Genomic DNA, 8,136 nt, shown 5'->3' on the forward strand with positions numbered 1-8,136 from the left:
ACTGAGGTAGTGCAGGACAGGGCCTGGTGCTGTCCAGTGTCTACCTTGGTGTGGCCAGGGATTCTGCTCCAGCATGGGGATGACTCTGTAGTGTTCCCTGAGCCCATCAGAACCAAGCCTTTAGCACAGATGATGGGGACTCCAACAGCCTGCAAAGACATGGATCCTGCTGCCAGCCAGCAGGGATCTTGGGTGCCAATGTTGCCCCCGGGGGCCTCCAGCAAGCCTGAGGTCCTGGCTGACTCTGCAGCACCAGGGGCCTTGAGGCAGCAAAACCCAGCAGAGGCCCAATTCCTGACCAGAAAGGCTGTGACATGAGGCTGTCTTAAGCCAGGGAAGTTTGAGGTAACTCATCCCACAGTGGGTAACCGCCCCACCTACCCTGCCTCACAGCCACTCTTCCAGACAATGAAAGGATTGCTGATTGTTTTAAGGGGCCCAGGTTGGAGGGTGTGAGGGTGAGGCAGGGAGGTGGTGATGGGCTGCTGGCCACAGTGGACCTGGGATGGTGCCCCCACTCCAGGGGCAGGCTTGCTGGACTTCCCGAGCACCGGACAGCAGGAGAAAAGGAGGACAAATGATGGCCCAGGGTTTCTGGCATAAGCATCCATCTGTTTTTGGTTTTGACGCCAGATGGCGCCCAGGGCCTGTACATGCTGAGTGTTCCACCACTGAGCTGCACCTGCACCACTTATCCCAGCCAAACTAGAGGCAGAGGAAGAGGATGTGAGAAAGGATCCAGGGTCTGGTGTTGTGTTTTGTGGGGAGTTCTTGGTGGTTTTTTGTTTGGGATTTTTGTGTTCGTTTGGTCCTGGGGATTGAACCCAGGGTGCTTTACCACTGAGCCACACGCCAGCCCATTTTACTTATTTGAGTCAAGGTCTCACTAAGTTGCTGAGTTTGGCCTTGAACTTGTGATCCTCCTGCCTTAGGCTCCTGAGTACCTAGGATCACAGGCTTGCACCACCATTCCCGGCTTGTTTTGTATTTTTTGAGACAGGGTCTTAACGTTACTCAGGAATGTATTGTGCCCTAGAGTTTGAGAGACCCTCCTCCTCAGCCTCCCAAGTAGCTGGGTGCACACTACTGCACCCTGCTGGGTTAGTACTGGCTTCCTCAACTTGAGGTGCTTATGAGAGAACCCAGCCAATGTCCTATGGGAGGTTGGACGGAGGTGCCTGGAGCCCGAGGGTGGCCTGGATGGACTCCAAGTGGTTTCTAGATGGAGGATTTTACTGGTTCACATACTGGCAAGTCTGGAGGCCCACCTGTTCTGCAGCGACTCTGTGCTCTGTGGCTGGCTTTGCCCATAGTTGCAAGGGGGCTCCTGGGACCACCTAAGGGAGATACCCTGCTCCATGGCTAGTGGCACTGGGCACCACCATCCCCATCCTCGCTCTAGGATCCCAGATGAAACTCCCAGAAACCCTTTGACTTCCTTCAACTCAGGTCTGCCCATCAGAGGCCTACCCCAGTAACATCACTGCTCTCAGTTGGGAAGGTGAACATCAGGTTACTGCAGGAGTGGTTGGAAGGCCCTTGGACTTGAAAGCTTTATGTGGCTGAAGATAAGAGCATGGGTGAGGTGAGCTTGGCTATGCCTGGAAGCTCTCCAGGGTGCAGGGGTGAGGTGAGCCTGGCTGTGCCTGGAAACTCTCCTCTGGGATGCAGGAGTGAGGTGAGCCTGGCTGTGCCTGGAAATTCCCCAGGGTGCAGGAAGGAGGTGAGCCTGGCTGTGCCTGGAAACTCTCCAAGGTGCAGGGGTGAGAAGTTGAGCCTGGCTGTGCCTGGAAGCTCTCCAGGGTACAGGGTGAGGTGAGCCTGGCTGTGCCTGGAAGCTCTCCAGGGTACAGGGTGAGGTGAGCCTGGCTGTGCCTGGAAACTCTCCAGGGTGCAGGGGTGAGAAGTTGAGCCTGGCTGTGCTTGGAAACTCTCCTGGATGCAGGAATGAGGTGAGCCTGGCTGTGCCTGGAAACTCTCCAGGGTGCAGGGGTAAGGTGAGCCTGGCTGTGCTTGGAAACTCTCCTGGATGCAGGAATGAGGTGAGCCTGGCTGTGCCTGGAAACTCTCCTGGATGCAGGAATGAGGTGAGCCTGGCTGTGCCTGGAAACTCTCCTGGGTGCAGGAATGAGGTGAGCCTGGCCGTGCCTGGAAGCTTTCCAGGGTACAGGGGTGAGGTGAGCTGACTGTGCCTGGAAACTCTCCAAGGTGCAGGGGTGAGAAGGAGCAAGCCACAAAGAAAGAAGGGGGAGTCCCTGGGCTGCTCTGCTCAGAACACACTTGTGAGGGTCAGGAGTATACCTTGGATGTGGGGGCTGACCATCTGTACTGCAGTGGGTACTGAGTCCTGAGCTGGGTGGGCAAGTGGAAAGGCAGTGGAACCCCCACTCAGACATCTCATTTGCAACAGGTGACACAGAAGCTCAGGAGGTGGTTCTAGTCCCAGACCCTGGAGGCAGAGGCAGAGCAGTCTGGGGGCTCAGGAGTTCAAGACCAGCTTTGCCAGTCCAGCAAGACCCCTTCAGAAAGGAGGAATGAAAGATTTGTTAATGAAAGTTGCTAAGATAACTGGTTATCTATAAGGAAAACAATGAGCCTGGACCCACCTCATTATACATTACAAAATCAACTGTAAGAAAATCTTTGCCAGCTACAGAAAAAAACACCCAATCAATAAATGGTCAAGTGAACTAAACAGACATTTCTCAAAAGGAAAAATTCAGATGGCTGGGCATGGCGGCCCACACCTGTAATCCCAGCAACTTGGGAAGCTGAGGCAGGAGGATTGCAAGTGTGATACCAGCCTCAGCAACTTAGCGAGACCCTGTCTCAAAATAAAAAAGGACTGGGGATGTTGCTCAGCGGTTAAGCATCCCTGGGTTCAATTCCCCCCTCCCCCCCAAAAAAAGAAAAGAAATACGATTGGCCCCCAAATAAATGAAATACTGTTCAACATCTTTAGCAATTAGGACATTACAAATAAAAACTACACTGAGATTTCATCCCACACCAATCAGAATGGCAGTCATCAAGAATACATACAATAATCAATGCTGGAGAGGATGTGGAGATAAAGGACCACTTTACACTATTGGTGGGACTGCAAATTAGTATGGCCACTATGGAAATCAGTATGGAGTCTCCTCAATAAACTAGGCATGGAACCACCATGTGACCCAGCTCTGCCACTCCTGGGTATTCATCCTGAAGAAGTAAAGCTCTCTTACTCCAGTGACACACGCATACCTGTGTCTACAGCAGCACAATTCACAATAGCCAAACTGGAACCAGCCCAGGTGTCCATCAATGGATGAATACATAAAGGAAATATGGTATATACACACAATGGAGTTTTACTAAGCCGTGAAGAAAAATGAAATCCTGTCATTTGCAGGAAAATAGATGGAACTGGAGACCATCATGTAAGAGAAATAAGCCAGACTCAGAAGGTGAAGGGTCATATGTTTTCTATCATGTGGAAACTAGAGAGGAAACGGGGGTAAAAAGGATCTTACGAAAATAAAGGGATACAACAGAACAGAGGAGGGGGCTGCAGATGGGAGGAGTGCAGGGGGAGGGGAGGAACGGGGCTGGGATTGACCAGATGGTGTTATGTGCACGTATGGAATATGTCACGGTGGGAGTCTCTGCATTATATACAATGAGCCAATAATGTGAGTGTGAGAAGGGCTGGGTGTAGCTCAGTGGTGGAGTGTTTCTGGGTTCCTCCCCAATACCACACCCAAAATTTTAAAAAGAAAGAAAAGACCAGAGGGAAGAGTCGTGCCAGGCAGGTGGGGAAGGAAGCTCGAGCAGCCCTCCCCGCCCGCAGGAGGGAAGGAAAGCAGGGCCCACGTCTGCGGCTCCAGGGGCACGTCTGACCAGGGCCTTTGGAACTCACAGGCCTTGGCCTGGAGTGGGGCCTGTCTCCAGTGCTGGGGCTCGTGCGCGTCTTGCAGACAGCTGCTTTTGATGAGGAGACACACCATTGTCTTATGTGCCACCTTCTCAAAACAGGCTCCAAAGGTGAGCGATGCTTGCTTAGCTGTGCTTTTTGGTGGAAGCTCACTTAGACTCACGGGGGTTTTATAATGAATGAGATCCCTGCAATGGGTCCCACAGGTCCCTGCACCACGTGGCCTCAGAGGACCCACCTGAGGGCTGGCCAGACTCTGCACTGTGGTGGCTCTTCTGGGTCCCCACAACAGGTGCCATGCAGGCCTCGCTCCTTCCTCAGACTGCACCCAGGTGTTCTGCTGCCTGGGATGGAGAGGTGGCAGTTATGCTGGCTGCCACCTCCACTAGAAACCACGTCATACCATAGCCACCCCTGGCAAGACACTGGCCAGCTGTAAGCACTGTCCTCTCTTTGGCATTTGCCCAAACTAAAAAAAAAAAAAAAATTCCTAGGGGTTGAAACTAAGGCTGTTTAACCTGAGCCACATTCCCAGCCCTTTTTATATTTTATTTTGAGACAGGGTCTCATTAGGTTGCTTTCAGCCTGGCTAAATTGCTGAGGCTGGCTTCAAACCTGCAATCCACCTAACTCAGCTTCTCAAACATTGGGATTTCAGGCGAGCACCACCACACCCAGCAAAATCACATCTGAGGAGGTTAACACTAAGAGAGCTTCTGTATGGTGTATTTTTTTTTTTAAGTTTCATTTGTCTGTCTTTGTGGTGCTGGGGCTAAAACCTAGGGCTTCACCAGTAGGAGGTGGCCAACCCTTACAAGTGTTCGAATGTTCTCGGGCCTCAAGAGATCCATTTACTAAATAACATACAAACTCCCAAGCTCAAGCTGCAGCTTCTGAAGGGGCTGGGGTGGCAGGAAGAGTGGTTGCCCGCAGCTGGGCAGCTAGGGCAGCACTGGGGCTGACCATGCACATTCGGAGCTAGACCACCTGCAGCCCACAGCCACCACCTGGTGGGCAGAGACATGAAAAATTTCTGTATCTGTTCCCTCATGGGGAAAATGCAGGCAGTGAGCCGTGCTGTGGGGCTGCTGAGACTGGCATCTGGGGTGCCATGTGGGGCAGTGCTCCCTAAGTGCCACCTCCGACTGCCGTTTCCTCTCATGTGAATCAGAAAGTCCAGGCAATCATCCCAGAAGCCACTGGGAGCTATGACAGAAGCCTGTGATTGTGACCTCTGTGCAGCAGGGCACTAACGGGCACCTCTCCTCCGCACGCAGCCACAGTCCTTGATTTGGCCAACTCTCTGTGCTCTCTAGGAGTGGTCCAGTGAAGGTGGTGTTTTCCTGGGTGCCTGGTGATGGCAACAAGTGTCGTGGAGACACCTGTTTAGTCCCAGCCTGAGGCTGAGGCCAGGGTCCAGGTGGGGCAGGGCTGCTTCTGCAGAGGCCTCCCCTTTGGCTTTCAGATACTCTTCTCCCAATGTCCCGTGTCTTCAACAAAAGACCTTCAGGGGAATATAACTCATCCTCTCACAAGTGTCCCCTAGTTTCAGAGCCCTCACCCTCCTCCAAACAAGGGACTGTTAGGATGAAGGCATCCGCTGACCCAGCAGGACGAGCATGGGGTGACCAGCAGGCTGCAGCCCTGGAGGTGGAGAGAGGATCTTGCCCCACTAGGACAGTGTTGGGGTGCCATGGGAGCGCAACGGACCTCCTGCCAAGTAGAAAGCAAATCCCTTGCCACAAAGAAGTTCAGCAGGCTCTGGAGGCAGCAGGCCACACACTGGGGACTACAGTCCATCTGCAGCTGACCTCAGGAAGCCTGCTCTACACTGTGGGGACAGCAGCCCTGCCCCTCCTCTGAAGTGGCCAAAGGCTGTTGTGCAGAGGTGGAAGCGGCTATGCTGGGCTCAGCCTGTCCCCGCAGAGGGGCAGGACAAGGAGCAGGGTACTGCACTGGGCGGGGCTGTGGTGGGTGGCACAGACACCAGGAGGGTGGGAGCAGACCAGTAGCAAGATGCTGAAGGACAAAACAGGCTTCCTGGTGGCTGAGAAAGAGGCCCAGGAGGCACCCTGAGTGGGATCCTAGGGTTCCCCAGAAGACAGCCCAGCCGGAGTGCAGCAGAGCACCACTCTCCCACTCCTGCTCTCCAGCTCTGGACAACCTGGGGTGGGGGGGGTGGAGAAAGGAGAAAAGCAATGGCAAAGACAGGGTCAGAAGTTTGGTGCCAACATAGGATCCTGACCTAACAAAAGCCTGTGCCTGCCTGGTGTCCCTCCCAGGAGAGGGAAGAGGCGCCCCGCTCAGCCACCCTTAGAGGGCACATGTGCCAGAGGCACCGTTCAGCACACCAGAGGCTGGCACAGCCACCTGCTTTCCCAGGACATGCAGGAAGGAAACCTGTCTGACCTGCTCTGACCACTTACTAAGAAGTGCCCAAAGCGTGGAGACTGGCAGAGGGGCTGCTGGGAGTTGTCTGGGGGCTCCGGCTTCTGCCTGCCAGCTAATGCTGCTAATCTGGTGTTCACAGCTTGAGGGAGAGGGGTTGGAGGAGAGAGAAGTGGCACCCATCCTAAGGTGACCTCAAAGGTTATCCCATCTGGTCATGGGGGATCAGCCAGCTTTGAGTCTGCGGTTCCATCTTGTTCCACACCCCCCCCTGCCCCTTGAGCAGTCATCTCCTGCCTGTCCCCGCAAATGTGACCTGAAAGTCAATCTTGGACACCTCTTAACTCTGACCACCTGCTGGGTGTTCCCAGCGCTTACCCGGTGGCAGGGGGACGCACTGCTCTGCTCCTTTAGGCTAGCCCACAGCCCTGGGAATTGCCCTTCAAGGAACTCGCTTTGGAGGTGGGAGTGTCTGGTTGGCAGGTGGCATGGTGACTACAGAGAAGCCAGAGGAAGATTTCAGGCTGTCTGAAACAGACTAGAAAGACAGTGTCTCGTTCACATGGTCTTTCCAAGGCCTGCTAGCCCCAGAGGGTAGCCAGAGTGCTGCTGTTCAGGACCAGGGAACTCACGCATACATCCTCACTTCAGATATGCAATTAGGTGTCTGAACCTTAGGCTAGACACACAGATGAGCATGTGTAAAATAGGTAATTTTTTTAAGAATTCTTAAACATTTTATTTTTATTTAAAATCTCAGGATGAATTCATAATTTGTATTTTCATTTAACATTTATAGACAAATTTAAAATTTGAGAATATAACTTTTAAATACATAAAAATATCATTTTTACATTTACATCAACGTTAGCGGGGTATGGTGGTGCATGCCTGTAATCCCAGTGGCTTGGGGGGCTGAGGCCAGATGATCATGAGTTCAAAGCCAGCCTTAGCAACTTAGTAAGACCCCCAAGCAACTTAGTGAGACCCTGTCTCAAAATAAAAAAACAGGCTGGGGATGTGACTCAGTGTCAAAGCACCCCTGGGTTCAATCCCCAGTACAAAAAGAAAAAAAAAAACCAACCCATTTACATCAATGCTAACTCATGTTAATTGAGATCATATCCAAATTTGGGTGATCTGAGTACAATTACAATTGTTGAACCCTTTAGACTGTCACTGTCAATAAGAGGGCAATTATATGATCATTATACATTGGTTCATTGGTCATAACAACATCAGTAATCAATATTTTAGGAATAAATATACATTCATTTATGAATCATAATGTTCATTTATTTCCTAATACCTAAACATGTGTAGTAACAAATTCAATGGTGTTTGGTACTTTGCTTACTTTTATGTAAAAACCGTAACTTTGCACATTTAAAAAATGTCATCATAAATATCAAGGTGCATGTGTAATTTAACATTTATCTTGATGACTCTGAGATGGATTCACAGTAATTAGTGCCACATTCACACTCTTGCCTTAGACAGTGCATACGTGAGCTGGGCTTACTTCTCTCTCCATGCGTGTCCAAGGGGAGGCCAAGGGGAGGGAGGTTTTCACCAACCAGTCTGATCTGCATTGCCTTGTGTATGTGTATGTGAGTGTGTGTGTGTTTATGTTTATGTGCGTGTGTGCAATCTGTAGGTATGTGGAGCAATCTGACAGAATGGGAGATTCTAAATGAATCAATTAAATAGAAAATCAAAACCAATTTAAAACCTATGGTTTGACATTACATTGGCAGTGGGACTATTCAATAAATTAGGTATATGATTCTAGAATTAATACTACATTGATTTATCCTCATTTTTAGGATTAT

Source organism: Marmota monax, unplaced genomic scaffold, assembly GCF_021218885.2.
Source record: "Marmota monax isolate L192 unplaced genomic scaffold, Marmota_monax_Labrador192_F-V1.1 WCK01_AAM20220418_F8-fsc00071, whole genome shotgun sequence".
NCBI lineage: Eukaryota > Metazoa > Chordata > Mammalia > Rodentia > Sciuridae > Marmota > Marmota monax.